Source organism: Dipteris shenzhenensis, chromosome 7 (assembly GCF_047967505.1).
Source record: "Dipteris shenzhenensis isolate YYH24624 ecotype China chromosome 7, Dip_SZ_1.0, whole genome shotgun sequence".
Lineage (NCBI taxonomy): Eukaryota > Viridiplantae > Streptophyta > Polypodiopsida > Gleicheniales > Dipteridaceae > Dipteris > Dipteris shenzhenensis.
The window spans coordinates 49,398,645-49,416,015 of record NC_141602.1 but is presented as its reverse complement, the minus strand read 5'-3'; the positions used below and the strand labels follow the sequence as shown (position 1 = coordinate 49,416,015).

At 40.9% G+C, this 17,371-nt stretch overlaps 1 pseudogene; it reads left to right on the top strand.

The window, feature by feature from the left end:
* The first annotated feature begins 736 nt into the window (after positions 1-736).
* Positions 737-16,604, top strand: LOC147900448 (uncharacterized; annotated as a pseudogene).
* Positions 16,605-17,371: the final 767 nt, after the last annotated feature.

Here is a 17,371-nt window from a genome sequence, read left to right as displayed (position 1 = left end):
TTGATTTACAAATGTGTGGGCTAAAGGTGGCAAGGATGTTGCTTCTCAATGCATGTTGTCAATGGCGTTCTCTTCTTTGCTTGATGTAGCTTGATGCATGATGCTTTGTTCTTCCATGTGCCTTGATGCTTTATGTGTGGATTCCATGTTCTGTGCTATGGTCATCTCATGCACTTGTGCTTTTGGCATTCTTATGATAGCGATGTGTACATTCATGCTTTGATTTATCATTTGTTGCAAAGGTCTTACCAATTGATTTCTTTCAATACTGGAAGTGTCTAATTACTTGTAATGATTCTGATCCAACAAGCATGTAGAGCTCAAAAAGACGATCACTTTTTCTTTTTGGAGCGTGTGCAAATTCCTCCTGGATTGGAAGTTACGGCTTGTTGAAGTTTTGATCGAGAAATGGCCCTTGATGATGTGGCATAGGGATTCACATGCAGAATTCCATACTGTGCTTATGAAGGGACTATGCTTAGGTGGCACTATGGTGATATGGCAATATTTTGACCCAAATAGGTTAACCCAAGGTTAAGCAAACTTAACTATGGTCCAATCACTGAACCTAACCCCACTAACTTAACCACCCTTAACCATGGATTAGTGTGGGCTGACTTGACTAGTCCTATCTGCCATGTGTCACTTAATGATGACTACCACATGGTAATTAATTAGGGTGGCTAAGGTCTGAGACCTTAGGTTTGTCGAAAGGCTTTCTGAAGTAGTGACAACAATGGCTTTGGTGAACACAATGAAGAAAATGAATGTGAAGGTGAAGAGGACAATGGCGTGGAGCCACAGAGGAGCTATTGGTGTGTGCCTTGTTGATGGAGCTCTATTGGCACTGGAGGCATCGAAGGTGCAGAGGAGCCCGTCATGGCACATTGTTTACCGAGAGTCGTCATCTAGGGGATCGTTGGAGAAGGTTGGAGGTGTGCGGCTCGCTGGATGGAGTTGCTACCATGATGGAGTACATAGGGGGCTGATTATTACTATTGTTGGAGCAGCCCGTGGATGGAGCTACTGATGGAGCACAAGAGTCAGAGCCTTAGCATAGAGTGTGCATTGTCGCTTGTCTTGGACTGTAGAAGGAGCGGTGCTGGCAAGAGAGCCCGTCGGTGTCACTGGAGTTTGATCGAGCTTTGATGATGGAGGGCATCCAAGTGTCGCAGTCGTGGGTGCCTCTACTTTTTTCTTGCTGAGTGTAGATGGAATCTTTGGGTGCTCATAACTGTTGAATCGGCTTGTGTATTTCCATCGCACGTCAAAGCCATAGCCATGCCAACAAGTAAGGTAGGAGAAATTCATGAGGAGCTGAGCGACGAACCAACATACAACTGGAGAGCACAGTCGAGAATTTCTTTCATAAAGACCCTCTGCAATGAGCTCGTATGGTCATCGACAAGGAGAGGTTTGAATGAGCTAGTCACACTTCGACAACAGATCCTCCAAGATGTGAGGGAGAACACACACAAGTAGCAATTGATGAGAATACGCTTCTTGGGGTTAAGTTGTTTGTGCTCCTATAGCTGTAACTCTTCATTCTAACAAGCATTAGTGATGAAGGTCCCTTGCCTCTAAGTTGAGTTGTATGCATTCGGCACTTCTTTGCAGCATTGTATATCTGGGCTAGCTTGTATGCATTCAGCACTTCTTTGCAGCATTGTATGTCTGGGCTAGCTTGCATTGGTCTGTCTTTGCTTGTTTGAGTCGACAAAATGGAGGAATCCTTCTCACAAACCTAGATTTCTCAAGGAAGTAAGACCTCTCTCTCTCAAAGAATATCTCTTACCTCTCTCTCCGTACTCAAAATAGCTCTTACAAGTCTTTTACAACATAAATCTATTAAGAGAAAATGGACATAATCTTTCCCAGTAAATTGACTAAAAACTCTCTCACCAACCTAGGCTTAGCTAAAACCTATGCTCTGATACCATGTTATTAAAGTGGGATCATGCTAAGCCTAGTGTACATAAGATCAATGTAAGAACTACGGGGGCTCAAAGCATATAGTGACATTCATGAGGAGAGAGACACTAAATAGGAAACACTCAAACGGCTTATTATATAGAGAGAGCCCTTTAAATAGTCAACACTAGAGAAGCTTTGCTTTTGCTAATTGCTACTACGATATTTGCTATCATGACCATGGCTACCCCAGATCAAGACAATCAAATGTCAGGGGAGTCTATGGATACCAGTAATGGTCAATTTGAGAAAGTCTTGTAGAGTTATTCATTTAGCTATTCATGTTCTTCAATTCAGTTTTGCAATTCCGATTTCTTCATTCGCTCGTTTCACAAACATAACGTTGTTGCACATATGATGAGCATTGCGGAGCCCAAACCAAGTTGTCATGATGAAGCAACATCTCATCTTCAAGGTTTCTGAGTATAGAAGATGATTTCAAGAATGTTGTGGCATCTTGCAACCCTTGTATGTATTTAATGTCTCTTTACATGCTAAAATAGTAGAGGTCACAAAAAAATGCAATTTACCAAAGATCATTGTCTGGAGAAAAAGAACGACGACTCAGATCTAGACTAGTGGCCAATGATAGAAGTTACCAACTTCTTCTCTGTCTATCTCTCTATCCTCCTCCTCACAATAGCTTTCCTTGCTTGGAATTCCCTCGTGTGCTTCTCTATGCATGGTCGACAGAGTGACTAATGTTATTTGCACCTCCCTTCATGCGCTTCTCTCTCTTTCTTTGCTCGCATAGTCTCTTGTTGCTTCTCTCATTTCTTATCTAAACCTGCGTTTGCTCGCATTTGCATGCTCATGTTCATAAATGACTTGCGGTACCCAGGTCCTATCACAGGAGAGGTGCAAGCTTTGGCAGAGAAAGTCTTTGTATCTAATTCTAGTGCCTACATGGCGAAAACGTCCTCACTGCTCCATGTGAAGTGTTGAATGTGCCTATTTTATTCAACCCACCAAAGGTAGTCATCAAAGATGGCAGTTTATTCAAAAATTCGCCTATCAAGAAGCCCACCAAGAAGACATTGAAGAGTCGCTTTCATGCAATAGCCGAGGAAGCATACAGTAAAAGGTGAACGTTTGTCTATTGTTTTCTTATTTCCTTTTGTGTTGTGATTGTTATGCAAGTAAGCGTTGACAAAGCATATGTTTCCTAGTCAAGAAAGAGCTAAGGAGAAAAGGTTGCATGATCCAAATGCATTGCAAAATACTTTGACATTGAACCCCCATTTGTTGAAGAGGACAACGAATTGAGCATTGTCACTGAATAGTTTCTTTTAAAAAAGCCTAGAATAAAAGTGGTCCCCTCTTGGACATTGTTGTTCTTCTTTGGGCGTCTTATTTGTGAAGTTAAGGTTTTATGTTTTTGGGCTATGTTCATAAGGAAAAGGGACCTTGCTAGAAAATTTGTGTAAAAGGTTATCGTGCAGAAGTAAACTCATGAAATAAAGCAAGAAAATGAAAGTTTTTAACCACACTTTGGTTTTTGTTTGTACATAAGAAGAGTCAAAACAACAATATCCAAACTCTCGGGAAAGAAGAAACAAATGAACGTTTCTAGCTGCACTTTACTTTTTTTTTGTGTATAAGGAGATTGAAAACTGCAATATTTTGTTTCAAAATGTGCAAGCCCAAACTCATGATGCATAGTTACAAAAATGACAAGCACGAAATGAATTAATTGCATTTTGCTTTTGTCCTAAACCTTGAGCGAGGTTTTTTTTTTAAATGCCTTTGCAATTAGATTAGCGACCATCCTCGCTCCTACTTTGACTAAAGCTCATGCCCAAACATGCCTTCTAGCTAGCTCAAGCGTGCATTCAAGGGCCAACAAAGGCAAAGCAATTGCAACGTTTGACCTGCCCAACATTATAAACAACAAACTAGACAATGCGAAAGCAATGCTCATAACCAATGTAGTTTGTACACATCCCAACAACCTTCTAGTGTTGCCTATAAGTGCTTTAGGAGACTATATACCGTATCGCTTTGCATTTGAAGAAAAAGTTTTAGCAAAGTACAACACTTTTAAAGCCAAGGATGTCTCCTATCCTATCTTCATGTGGGTTGACCTAACAGACATAGAGTGCTATGAGATAATCACTCTTCACATGCCGCATGCCTATGTATCATAGCTATAGGAAGTCTTGCAAGTTGATGCCTTTTACAGAATTGAGGGCCCCACAATTGCAAAGAGAACCGCTAGTGAGGGTGGCACTTCCTATGTACTCAAAGTTGTTAACTTCAGGAGAGTGTGCTAAGTTATCACCTCGATACTGTGGGCCGTGGTTAATTCTAAAGAGAATAGGCAAGGTAGCTTATAAATTAGAATTGCCACAGGGGTGTAAGGTGCACCCGGTTTTTCATGTTTCGCGCTTAAAGAAATTTTTAGTAAGTTGTCTTCTATTCTTTGCTTGCCTCACAAGCTCATTTCTTTGGGTTTATTCTAAACTGATATGTTAATGGCAATATGTAGCTTGCCATGGCTTGCAAGAGAAGTAGATAGAGGCTGCATGATAGGAAAGATGAAAAGCCAACTTAAGGCACAAGGAACAAATTGCAAAATCAAGGGTGAGCCTTGCAAAGGTCAAATATCTTTCATACCAAAGAAATCAATTCGTGTTTATGTACCCTAGGCAAAAAATCAAGTTGAGATCACATGAGATCTTCGTTCGTGGCTTTGATGGATACCATTGCTTTCGTAATTGTGAAGATAGACCTAGATGGTCCCCTCACTAATCAAATCATTATTGCAAATGGCCCAAACCCTGAAGATCGTGCCACGATAAGCTACAAGAAAAATTAGCTAGTTGCACTTGCAAGCAAAGATTGCACCTTTGCTGATACAACACTTGCTTGAATAGTTGAGGTTTTTCTCGGAGAGGCGCCACACACTCACTCACCTAGTGCAAGAGTTCATAGATGAAGGGGTATTCATGTATGTTGCCAAGAATATTTATTTATGCGGGCCAATCATGCACTTGGTGTTGAGATATCGAGCTCCCACTCGTGATATGCCAGGGTGACCGTTGTGCATTTATGTCACCGACTTGTTAGCTGAAGATGCGGTCGGTACACCGCCCATGAATAATAGCTGGATGACAACTATCCTTATGTACTCTAGTTTGTGGCTTAGTTAGCATGCCACCTTAGTTGACTGAGTTTGGTTTGAGACCCACATATAGGGTTCTTCTATTTCTTTGTACTAGAGTTCTTTTGGCTTACACAACTAAGAAGAGGAAAACTGTTTTTTAGCCTCCACCTTTGTGTGTATTCCCCCATTGTGTATGTGAGAAAGCCGCAAGTGACACTCCTTCCTTCTCTCTCATTATATTCACATGGTATCAGAGCCTGGTTTGTGGTCAGGAGCTCATGAAAGCAAACCAAGTTCGCGGTGTCCTAGTAAGAGGACCAGTGTTGCTTTCCTTTTTTGAGTTTGGGAGCAAATCTTTGCAGGTAGCACAACCAAAAAGTGCAAGAGTGCATTGTCTCATATTGAGACGCCCTTCGTAGTGTGGCAAGAGGGCATTATATGTTGCGGGAGAGGGCAGAGCCCCAGGTGACTTTATTTTTCTGATTGGAGGCCATTTCAGGGCCCATTTTGGAGGTGAAAGTTCTCCGCAAGTACTGAGAAAAAGGCCCTATTTTTGTTGTGCGACCACTGCTCTGCAAGTCAGTGAAAATTTACCACAGAAATTGCATCGTATGCTTGTGCACAGACATATTGGGAGTTACAAAATCATCCTTATTGCATGTTCATGCAAAATCATCACTAGGAAGTGACTGTGTAGTCAAATACCACTTTCGTCAGTTTTGCAGATTTGCCCTTGTGAGGTAGAAGCTGTGTTTTTTGCAGTGACCGAATATTTTGCAGTATTTTGTAATGGCGTTTGATTCTCTTTCACAGATTGTCACTGAAAAGCTTGACAAGAACAACTTCCAAGCATGGAAGTTTAGAATGACGAATTTCCTTATGGGAAAAGGCTATTGGGAGTTCATTACAGGAAATGAAGAAGAACCAGTTCTTCCTAATATTCCCAATCAACAGGAAATGTAGGCATTTAAAGGATGGCATGAGAGAGCCAGAAAAGTTATGTACTGGCTGTCTATCAGTATTTCAGATTCTATGAGTGTGCATATTCAGGATGCAAGTACGCCAAAGGAGGCATGGGATACTTTGGCAAAAATGTAAAGCACAAATACGCAAGCCAGGAAAATGCAACTCAAGCAAGAGTTGCACAATGTGCAGAGAGAAAATATGAGCATCAATGAATACCACATGAAGGTGAAGAAAATTGCAGATGCACTTACTTCCATTGGGTCGCCAGTGGAAGATGATGATTTAGTTTCTGTGACCTTGAATGGTCTAGGAAAGGATTATGCACAGTGCCGGACATCCATTGCCATTCGTGAAAAATTTCCTGATTTTGAGGAGTTGTTTGCTCTTCTAATTTCTGAAGAGCAGAGAAATGGTGGTGCATCTTCTTCAGGAGGAACTTCAAAAGAAACTATCTTCTACTCAAATGGTGGAAGAGGTAGAGGTAGAGGTAGAGGTAGAGCAAGCCAATCTGCAGGCCGTGGTAGAAATCAGAATATGCAGCAAACTCAAGAAAACCAGTCCTATGGAGGAGGACGTGGTAACTCTAGAGGCAGGGGGAGCCAAAGAGGTCGTGGTGGATGGCAGACAGGCCAAAATGCAAACAGTAATGTTGAATGCTACTATTGTGGTAAAATGGGTCATATGGCTAAAGACTGCTACAAAAAGCAGAATGACATTATGAATGGAAAATTGCAGCAAGGCAATTATGCATCCTCTAGTAGATAGGGTGACAACAGAAATGAGCATTTATTTATGGTGCAGCACATGACCAATTCTGTGGCAAGTGCAGAAGAAAGCAATGTACTATGCAAACCATAAAGGATATCTCCTTCAAAGATGAGCTACTTTGTGAGTATGAATACTAGTATGGAATTGTTAATGATTATGTTAAACGATGTGGTGCAAAATTGGCTATGTGTCAATGGTTTTGATTATATTTAGTACAAGAAAGCAATTAAAAAAAAGGTTTTTATCAAGACCATGTCTCTGATTTTCATGAGCTCTATTGTGATGGAGAGTTTCATGAGCTCTATTGTGATGGAACGGTGTTTTTGAACACCACATTTATATGATGGATGTCAAAGCTCTACCATAATCCTATTGCATATGTCAATACTGCAATTTATCAACATAGAGACATATGCATTTGACATTAATTTGATACATTTAATATACCAAATAAAAATTAACAGTTGTTGCAAGTTTAATTTTGTTTTTGAAGACCACATTTATATGATGGATGTCAAAGATCTATAACAATCCTATTGCATATATCAATACTGCAATTTAATTTACTCCAATGAATCTTCCTAACGCAACATCTATAAATTGGCTTTTGTTTGTGGTTTTGATGCATACGAAACAAAAAACATCTTTCTTTCACTAGCAAATCAACAAATGTTTTGGCCATGGAGCCATGTTCACATCTATTAAGGCCTTTTGCCATAGCAACATACGGAAGATTTTTGCTTGGGTTTCTAGGAATTGGGAAAGTATTGTGCATGGTCCTCAATGGAGCTAATGTTTCAATAAAAAACATCAAATTTTAATTTTGAAGTGACTATATTTTATTTCATGGGAATTGGGATTTTCCCAAATCCTCTAATATAGTGTTTACGGGAAAAAAAGTCTATGCTTGATGGGTCCATCTTTGAAGGATGGCCCTCCTTTTTAGGAGCAATGTACGATCATTTGGACTGCTTGTGTTTATGTACAAAAACTCCCTCGTGATGGCTGAAAGAGGTAGGGACAGGCAAAGGTATTTTTCGTGTTGTGCACTTATGTGTTGAGTGTGCAGTATTGCATTACTGACGTTGCAAATTCTTTCATTGGCTAAACTCTTGTTGTGGATACTTTCTGTGATTGCTGCTTTTACTGTGTCATGTGTGTCCTTGTTGATTTTAGTCATGTACAAAGTATAGCAAGGCTGCACCATGAGGGTTTAGAACAAATGGATGTCAGTGTTTGCCCCCCATAGTTATGTCATCTTCTATTTGAAATTGTTGGTGTATATGTCCCTCATTTGTCTTCTCAAGAAGATTGTAGGTTGTTGAATATTGGAGCATAGCACTAGTATGTATTCCTCTTCTTGCATTCTTGTTTTGGCAAGGAATATTTGGAAATCCAGAGACATTATGTGTTCGTGCAAAAGCATATTCGATATTGTTTTCCATTGTTGCCTGTTTCTCTTCACTGTAGCGTGTCTTACAGAGGGCGTAGAATGTGTGTGTGTCCCATGGGTGGGCGAGGGAAGCTGAACCTGTAGCCTCGATTCTTCTTTGTGCATGTTTACCTATGTTTATGAGTTTGGATGTCTTTCAATAGGTCAGAAAACTTCAAACTTTGTTGTGATATATTTGTCGAAAAATGCCTCAATCTCCTCATTGTCGATTTGCCCTAAAATTGGGGCATTTTTTATCCATAGCAACCCATGATCGTGCTAATTGCCTCTGTTCTGAAACTCTTTCATGAAGAAGAAGTCACTCAATGGGCCCAAAATGGTGTCATCTTATCAAAGAAATGTTTTCAATGCTTGGAACCTGTTGGCGTAGTACCGAGCTGTGCTTACGGGGTCGGACTTGATCATGTGTTGGAGCTTTGCAGGACCGTGCTAGACTTTTTAACCTTCCCTTTTGTCACTCAAGGATTCTATGCATGCAGTCAATGGGCCCCAGCGTTTCTTGGCTATGGACAAAGTCACAAAAAAGCTTGGAGGCCCTAGTTGGCGCAACATCGTAAACACATTTTATTTGAGTTTGTGCTTGTAGTCAGTAGAGGTCTGTAGGCATTTGAAATCTTTGTATCCTATATTGGATTGAAGTAGCTGTTTAATGTTTGTGTCTAGTAATGCCATTCTTGCTTGAAGTTTTATTCCTTGCAGTTGTGCTTTGCGCATGCAGACAAGACTTGTGGAATGAGGATTTTCATGGTTTTGAAAAAATGATTCTCTATGCAAAATACAAACCGTCGGTCCATATGTTTGAGCTCCCACTTTGCAATGTCTTGGCAAGTCATTGTTGCGGTGGTGTCGTAAGCACGCCTTTGCCCATAGAACAGTGTGGGAAACACAAGCTCTTCACAGTGATTGTCAAATAAAAGGCTAAGAGGTTTGAAACCCTTTGATGGGGCTATGACAATAGTTTTGTTGTGAAAGTCTACTACTTTTTGCGTTGTGTATATTCCATGCACGAATGTGTCCGTTTCAATGTCAGCCTCATCCTTGTCATCTTGCCCCATCGTGGGCTTCCTATCGACGATGTCATTGTTTTCTTGGATGTTTTGCATATGTTCTAGCCAAAGGTCATTAATTTTGACATTATTCTCCACGCACAAGGGTCTTTGTAACAACTCCTCCAATGCACCCATTGTCTTGGTAGGGTGGACCAGGCCTAAATTGTAGTTGTGATTGTATTGCAACTGCTGTTTGATCGCAACCACCATGGATGTGCTATCATCAATGAATCGGGGTAGCACCTTTTGAGCTTTGTCAGCATCAGCGAAAACATTCACTATGCTATCGTGGAGGTGCCCAGTTGGCCTTCGTAAGTCAATTCTTGAATTTGTGCAATTGGTATTCTAATGAAGACCAGGAGCTCCTCGACTTTGTTCAAATTGTGGATGTGTAATTTGTCTTTTTGGAGATATGCCATCCTCGCGCTTGAGAAAGTGGGGAGCATGCTTTTCTTGATTTGCCTACGATAGAGCGAGCAAAGGGATTGGGTAGAAGATGTTGTGCATTGTGGCCACAAGCCATGGAAACCCATGAACTCGGTGGCACTAGTGGTAGCTGGTCTTAGCTTCTATTTGAATGTCAAGCATCCACAACAACAACATGGAAAGCTTGGTGTATTCGATATTTTATGGTAATAAAGTTGTGCTTTGGTGATGTTGCCACCTGTTGCTAGTTGGTCTTCTTTCTAGTTGCATTTTCATGGGAACGTCGGCACTGTTGGCATGCTGGTGGTTGTTGGCTTGCTTCTTTGTGGACGTTTTTTATTTTTTGCACCGCCAGGTTTGGCAAATGATTTGTAGTTGACCACATCCTATATAATTTGTTGCAAATCTTTTTTGTGTTGTACTGTGTGGAAGCTTGATGTGTCTGGAAAATTAGTGCAATTGCTTTTGCTGGCTTTTGGGAGTTGTCCGCCACTATCTTTGCCATCTTTGCCTCACCTTTTGCAACCCAAATGTTGTATGCACGTTTCTCCCTGCTCGGGGATAGTGGTGTTATTGTTGCTAGAAGTGTAGTTTGATCTAACAGCAGTGTGTGCTTAGACGTGTGCTTAGACGTGGCTCATGTTGCACCTACCAACATATGTTGATTGAGTTGTTCACCGTTGGATGCCAACACAGTGAAATAGTCTCCAAAAATCTGATGGAATGCCCACAAGTAGTCATTGATGGTGGCAGAGGTTGTAGATGTGGTCTTGTAGTGCTTTCACAAATTTTGCCCTACAATTGTTGATGCTTTGGTCTATGGTGGGACTGAAGCTAAGGTGTGAAGGGCTTGTTGTTTCCCTTGGGTGACCAAGCGAGAAATGGTGCTCGAAGATGTCCAAGAGAGTCTCGTACTCGTACATTGGTTAGAATGGCAATAGGCTAGTCAAGATGTTAGTGTTTGCAGGGTACTTTTCCATGCTCTATGTTCAAGCCCAGCTTCCACTTTGCAAGTTGAGTCTGTGTCCCCATTTGCTTGTGTTCGAGCTACTTTTGGCCTTCAGGCAAATGAGTATTCCACTAGTGTTCTTTATTTTTTTTTGGCTTCTATTGCGTGAATCCATGGAGGTTTAACAACATTGTAGAGAGCCTTTTCCCCCTAAGTAGAATGTATATCCATGCTTGAGAGGATGCTACCATTGGAAAATTAGGCCTTTGACTACAATGCAGAGCATGCTCAATACTTGTTTATCAAAGAGATGGAATATATTCAGTGAGGAGAAGGCTTTGTATGTACAAGCCAACAAGAGCACAAAAAAGCAACAGTTCGGGTTTTTTTTTTGGGGTGGTGGGTGCTATACATTTGCAGAGATGTAGCAAAAAAACACAATTGGAACTTCAAATGCTGGCAGAAAATGTAGTCATGAAGTCGGCACTACACACAGTAACCTCTCTTGAGGGCCTCTTCTCGTACAGCATGTTCCTTGTTGCAACAATGCTGTAAGACAATGAAACTCAATGAAAGGGCAATGCAGCTGGAGCACTTCATCAACATGTGCATTGCAAATCCATATGGCAACTTGGGAGCTGTCATGATGGACAACAAAACCTTTCAAGGAGGGAATGTGTAGGATGGTTTGTGGACTGTCACAGCTGTAGCAAAAAGGCTGGCTAGGGTCCTTGCTGACATGTGGTCCTTGTTGACACATGGGCCCCCGCAAGTGCCACACTAGTACTCAACAAGTGGGCTATTCAGGCCGATAAAATGCAATACTCCGTTCACTTTTTCATCAAAATAGCGCAAATCAGCAAAAGTTGTTCCTGTTCTTGTTAAGGATTTGGTTTAGTGTCATATCTTTTTTCCATATCCAAGTTGAGAGACTTGGCTTGTAAAACTGTGAAGCAATGATGGACGTAGGTTGCCTTCTAAGATAGCTGCCAAGATCAAATATGCCAAGTGTGAATATAATGGGAGAGAAGGAAGGAGTTTCACTTGCGGCTTTCTCACATACACAATGGGGGAATACACACAAAGGTGGAGGCTGAAAAACAATTTTCCTCTTCTTAGTTGTGTAAGCCAAAAGAACTCTAGTACAAAGAAATAGAAGAATCCTATATGTGGGTCTCAAACCAAACTCAGCTAACTAAGGTGGCATACTAACTGAGCCACAACCTAGAGTACATAAGGATAGCTGTCATCTAGCTATTATTCATGGGCGGTGTACCAACCGCATCTGCACCTAACAAGTCAGTGACATAAATGCACAATGGTCACCCTGGCATGTCATGAGTGGAGCTCGATATCTCAACACTCCCCCTCGAGCTCAATCCCAATTCCTGCACACCAAGCAAGTCTTTGAACTTGCACAGCTTCTCTGTGCCCAATGCCTTCGTGAATATGTCAGCTACCTGATCCTCTGTGCTAACATACACTAGATCAATAAGACCTAGTAAAACCTTCTCCCGCACATAGTGATAATGCACCTCAATGTGCTTTGTTCTAGCATGATATACTGGGTTATTTGCCAAGTGTATATTGCTCATGTTGTCACAATAAATGACAATTGGCCCATTTGTAGACTGATGCATATCATAAAGTAGCTTATGCAACCAAGCTACCTCACATGCAGCCATTGCTGCACCCCTGTACTCAGCCTCTGTGCTCGACAAGGCAACTGTAGGCTGTTTCTTGCTGCTCCAAGTGACTGCAGCACTCCCAAAAGAGAACACATATCCACTGATAGATCGCCTATCAGAAATACTACCAGCCCAATCAGCATCAGTGTATCCATGCAACTGTATCTGAACCCCAATCTCATAAAATAGTCCATACTGCAATGTGGACTTCACATACTTGAGTATGCATCTAGCTGCATCCAAATGCGGTTTCCTTGGAGCTTGCATAAACTGACTCACCAATCCAATAGCATAGCTCAAATCTGGCTTGGTAATAGTCATATAAATCAAACTTCCTACTATGCATCTGTACATAGTAGGGTCTTCTAGAAGCTCACCTGCATCTGTGCTCAGCTTCACATTCTGCTTCAAAGGAATTGAAATAGGCTTATAGCCTGTCATCCCATATTTGGATAGCATGTCCAATCCATACTGCCTTTGCAAGAGTCGTATCCCACTTGGTGATCTAATCACCTCAATGTCCAAGAAATAACGCAGCTCTCCCAAATCCTTCATCTCAAACTTCTACTTCAATAGCACTTTCGCATGAAGGATATCTTCATCACTATCACCTGTGATGATCAAATCATCAACATAAATGACAAGTAGCGTAATACCTTTCTCTGTTTTTCTCACATAAAGTGAGAAATCTGCCTTGGAAATCTGAAAGCCAATAGTGACAAGATACTGTCCTATCTTGTCAGACCATACTCTAGGTGCTTGCTTCAAGCCATACAAGGCTTTCTTCAACCTAAAAACAAACTTAGGATGAACAGCATGAACATAAAATGGTGGCTGCTCCATAAAGACCTCTTCTTGCAAATCACCATGCAAGAAGGCATTCTTTACAAGACCATCCCTTTGATGCAGCCATAGCAATGACTACTCTTACGGTTGCCATCCTTGCAACTGGACTGAATGTTTCTTCATAATCAATGCCATATGTCTGTGCATACCCCTTGACAATTAATCTTGCCTTGTATCTGTTCACAGAACCATCTGCATTGTGCTTCACCTTATAAACCCACTTATAGCCAATTGCATACTTGTCTTTAGGCAAAGGCACCAATTCCCATGTAGCATTTGCTTCCAAGGCATCCATTTCTTCATTCATGGCTTTCTCCCATTTTTCTTTTCCCATGGCTTGCTCAAAAGAAGTGGGTTTTGGTTCCTGTATCACTTTGACCATATAGGCATAGAGAATGGCTGTAAATCCATCATATTTCAGCCTATCCACAAGATACCTAGCTTTGGTAGACCTGCGCAAAATAGGCTCACTTCCAGGTTCTCTCAAAACATCCCTGGTCTTCCTTACTCCAGGTGTAACAATAGAAGGAATACCCAACTCATCATTCATGCTCTGTTCTGAGCCACTGGATTCACCATCCACATAAGAGTGACCTGCATTCACATCAAACATGGGCTGATCTATCTTCTCTTTTCCTTTTCGTGATACCTACATACCACTATTTGCATTGTTTTGAGGAGATTATCATGATCTCAATCTTCCTGTCCATGGTGAAGTATGTGAACCACTGCTAGAGGACACTGTAGGTCCACTAATATTTTGTGATTGCTGGTGTGAATTCTATGTAGCATTACCATTTTGTGCATCTACATAATTAATCACATTTACTGGCTTATACCAGCTGCTCATCTCATCAAAAACAACATCTCTACTCACTGTAAACTTACGAGTAGAAGAGTTATAGCATCTATACCCTTTCTGCTATAGAGAATAAGCAATAAAGATGCACTTCTCAGCTTTTGGATCCACAACTTGGACCTCAACTCATCTGGCACATGAACATAGGCAATGCAACCAAAAATTTTCAAATGAGAAATATCTGGTTTCCTACCAGTATACATTTCCTCTGGCATCATGCCATGTATTGCTGCAGTGGGAGTTCTGTTCACTATGTAAACTACTGTAGCAATTGCTTCAGCCCAATAATAATCTGGTAGGTCTTTTTCATTTAGCATGGCCCGAGATACCTCTCCAATATGCCTGTTTTTCCTTTCTGCAAGTCCATTTTGCTATGGGGTATGACTGCATGAGTATTACTGCTTTATGCCATGCTCCTGCAAGAACCTTGCAAACTCAATTGAGAGATACTCTCCCCCTCCATCTGACCTTAGGCATTTTATTTGCAGGCTTGTTTCTTTTTCAACCATAGCTTTAAAAGCTTTGAAATGCCCAAATACTTCACTTTTCTTTTTCATAAAATACACCCAAACTTTTTTGCTGTAGTCATCAATAAAAGTGACAAAATAATGACAGCCTCCAATAGATGCAGCTTTAGTAGTCCACACATCAGAGTGGATTAATTCCAATGGCTTCTTACTCTATTGAACATGTCTAGGAAATGGTTTCCTTGCCTATTTTCCAAATTGACAGGCTTCACATACCTTATGCATTTTTGCAACCTTGAATTTAGGCAATCCGGCAATAATATTTTGGGCCTACATTGATTTAAGTCGCTGTACATTAACATGACCAATGCGTTTATGCCAGATATCAATATCTACAACTACACCGGTCCCATGTGCAAACATTACTACACTCAATTCAGGCATGTCCGCATCCAATGTAAACATCCTACCCTTCTTCTTTCCTTTTGCTATCAAGCGGCCGTTATTTTTCATATCCTCAACAAAGTATCCATGAGGATTAAATCTGACCTGCAAGCCCTACTCAACCATTTGACCAACAGAAACCAGGTTCTTGGTGATATTTAGGACATGAAATACATCAGACAGGTATTTCTTTTTCCCATCCTGCATAGACAAAGGAATTTTACCAATCTGCACAATAGGATGTGCAGTCTGGTACAATGCATTTTCATGGATTTTCATGGCATTGGGTGACCCAAAGTGAATCACACCCATGCAATTTTTAATCCTCAGGCAATGAGTTTTGGTAGGCTATGAGAGGGTTTTCGCTTCTAGAACTACCAGAAAAGTTTGAAACTAGATCAGGGGGAATAAAGGATATGTAGGGGTATCGTCAGATTGATTTGATAGAGCACAATCTCTGGGATCACAACCGTGATTCATACCAAACTCGACTAGCCTTCCTGAGCGATGGGTTGGAGCCTCCACAAATGATCATCAATGATTTCTACTCGTATTTATATTTTGGTCCTAACATAAAGACGAAACTTTCTCGGAGGTTTGCTTTATAGAGGCTATCTATGTGGCTCCCCCCATACAACCATCTCTTAAACACCAAGGGCTTCAAGTCATTTGTTAACCCCTATACATTAGCATCAAGGCCTTGATAGGTTTACATAGTTGAGTGGTTAAACAGACCTCACCCTTGATGCAATGGAAGTATAAAACTATCAGCTCGGACAAAGGACTAATAGGGATGAGGATAGGCAACCATGGTTCCATGTGATGGCAGAACCTCACAGCCACATACAGGACAAAAGCTCTTTGGGCCTTTTTGTGGGTGAGGACCCAAGGAACGAGAGGAGAAAGAGGATTTACTTTCCCTTCCAATGCAGATCCTGTCTCTAGGAGAAGAAAGATCCTAGTGGATGCAAAACAACAAAATTGGAGGAGCCATGTTGCTTCTACCTTATCCCCCAACCTTGGAGCAATGGGATAGTATAATCAACATCGTGAAATGTTCTATCATTTTCACAGGACTTGCAACAACGATGTGGCAAGTGGGTCCCACAATTAGAGTTGTAGATATTGGAGTCAATGAGAATGCTTCTCTCTTTCAGCATGCTCTTCCTGGTGTAAAAAAGGCCAAAGGTAAGATTTTGAATAATCCTATTCTAAATCTATAGATTATCATGTGAGGTGCTTGATAGAGAGCACATTTAAATATCATATGTCTAATGCAAGAACTTTGTGTAGTAATCTGTGTACATTGTATAGAGAAAATAAGCTCTAATGCTTGATGGTAACAATAGATGAGCTTATTTGTTCTATGGAGAGTGATAGCAAGGTTGTGATTAAAGGTAGAACTACTACAAGCGAGCAACAAGTTTACAAGGATTCACACACACTTAGTCTCCATGCCTACAGGACCTTTTACCATATCTTTCCAACTACCTGGCCATGTAGAGCCTTGTCAATCTATGGCACTTTTGACTCCAATGTTATTTTTGAAGCAATTGTAATGAACCCAAGGAAGAACAAATCCCTTGGTCATCTTACAATTTTTGGAGAGTAAACATGTTGGTTATGTGCTAGATGCTAAGTGTTATGTGCCACGTGCTATGTGCCAAATTCAAATTGCTATGTGCTATATAAAAATTGCTATGTGCTAAATGCAAATCGATATGAACCCAAGTAAGGGCACATTCCTTAGTCTTATAATTTTTGGAGAGGAAGTGTGCCAACTCTTCCCCCACACAAATGTGTGGTTATGTTCTAAATGCAATGTATTGTAAGCCAAATGCAAAATCATGTGTGCCAAATTCAAATTGCTATATGCAAAATCCAAATTGCTTTGTGCTAAATGCAAAGTTTTAAGAATCCAACATTGCTTGGTCTTAAAATTTTACATTGGTTATGTGCTAAATGCAAAGTGTTATATGACAAATGCAAAGTGTTATGTTTTAAATTGAAAGTGCTATGTGATATATGCAAACAATATTTGCTAAACACAAATTGATATAAGTCCAAGGAAGGGCACGTTCCTTAGTCTTATAATTTTTGGAGAGAGAGCGTTCAACTCTCCCCCCACACAAATGTGTGGTTCTATGCTAAATGCAATGTACTATAAACAAGCGAGTGCAAGTAATCGTGAGCATTGCCTTTACTAGAGGAGGATAGAAAAGCTGAAAAGCTTGGTCAGGGCACAAGGAACAAAAGACTCCTTGTAGAGGAGCAACAGGAAGCAGTTGTTGCAGATGCACGCATTCGATCATTGCCATCAGAGCAAAGAAAACGAGCAGTGATGTCATGATTGGTGGTAGCATTCAAGGAAGCAACATC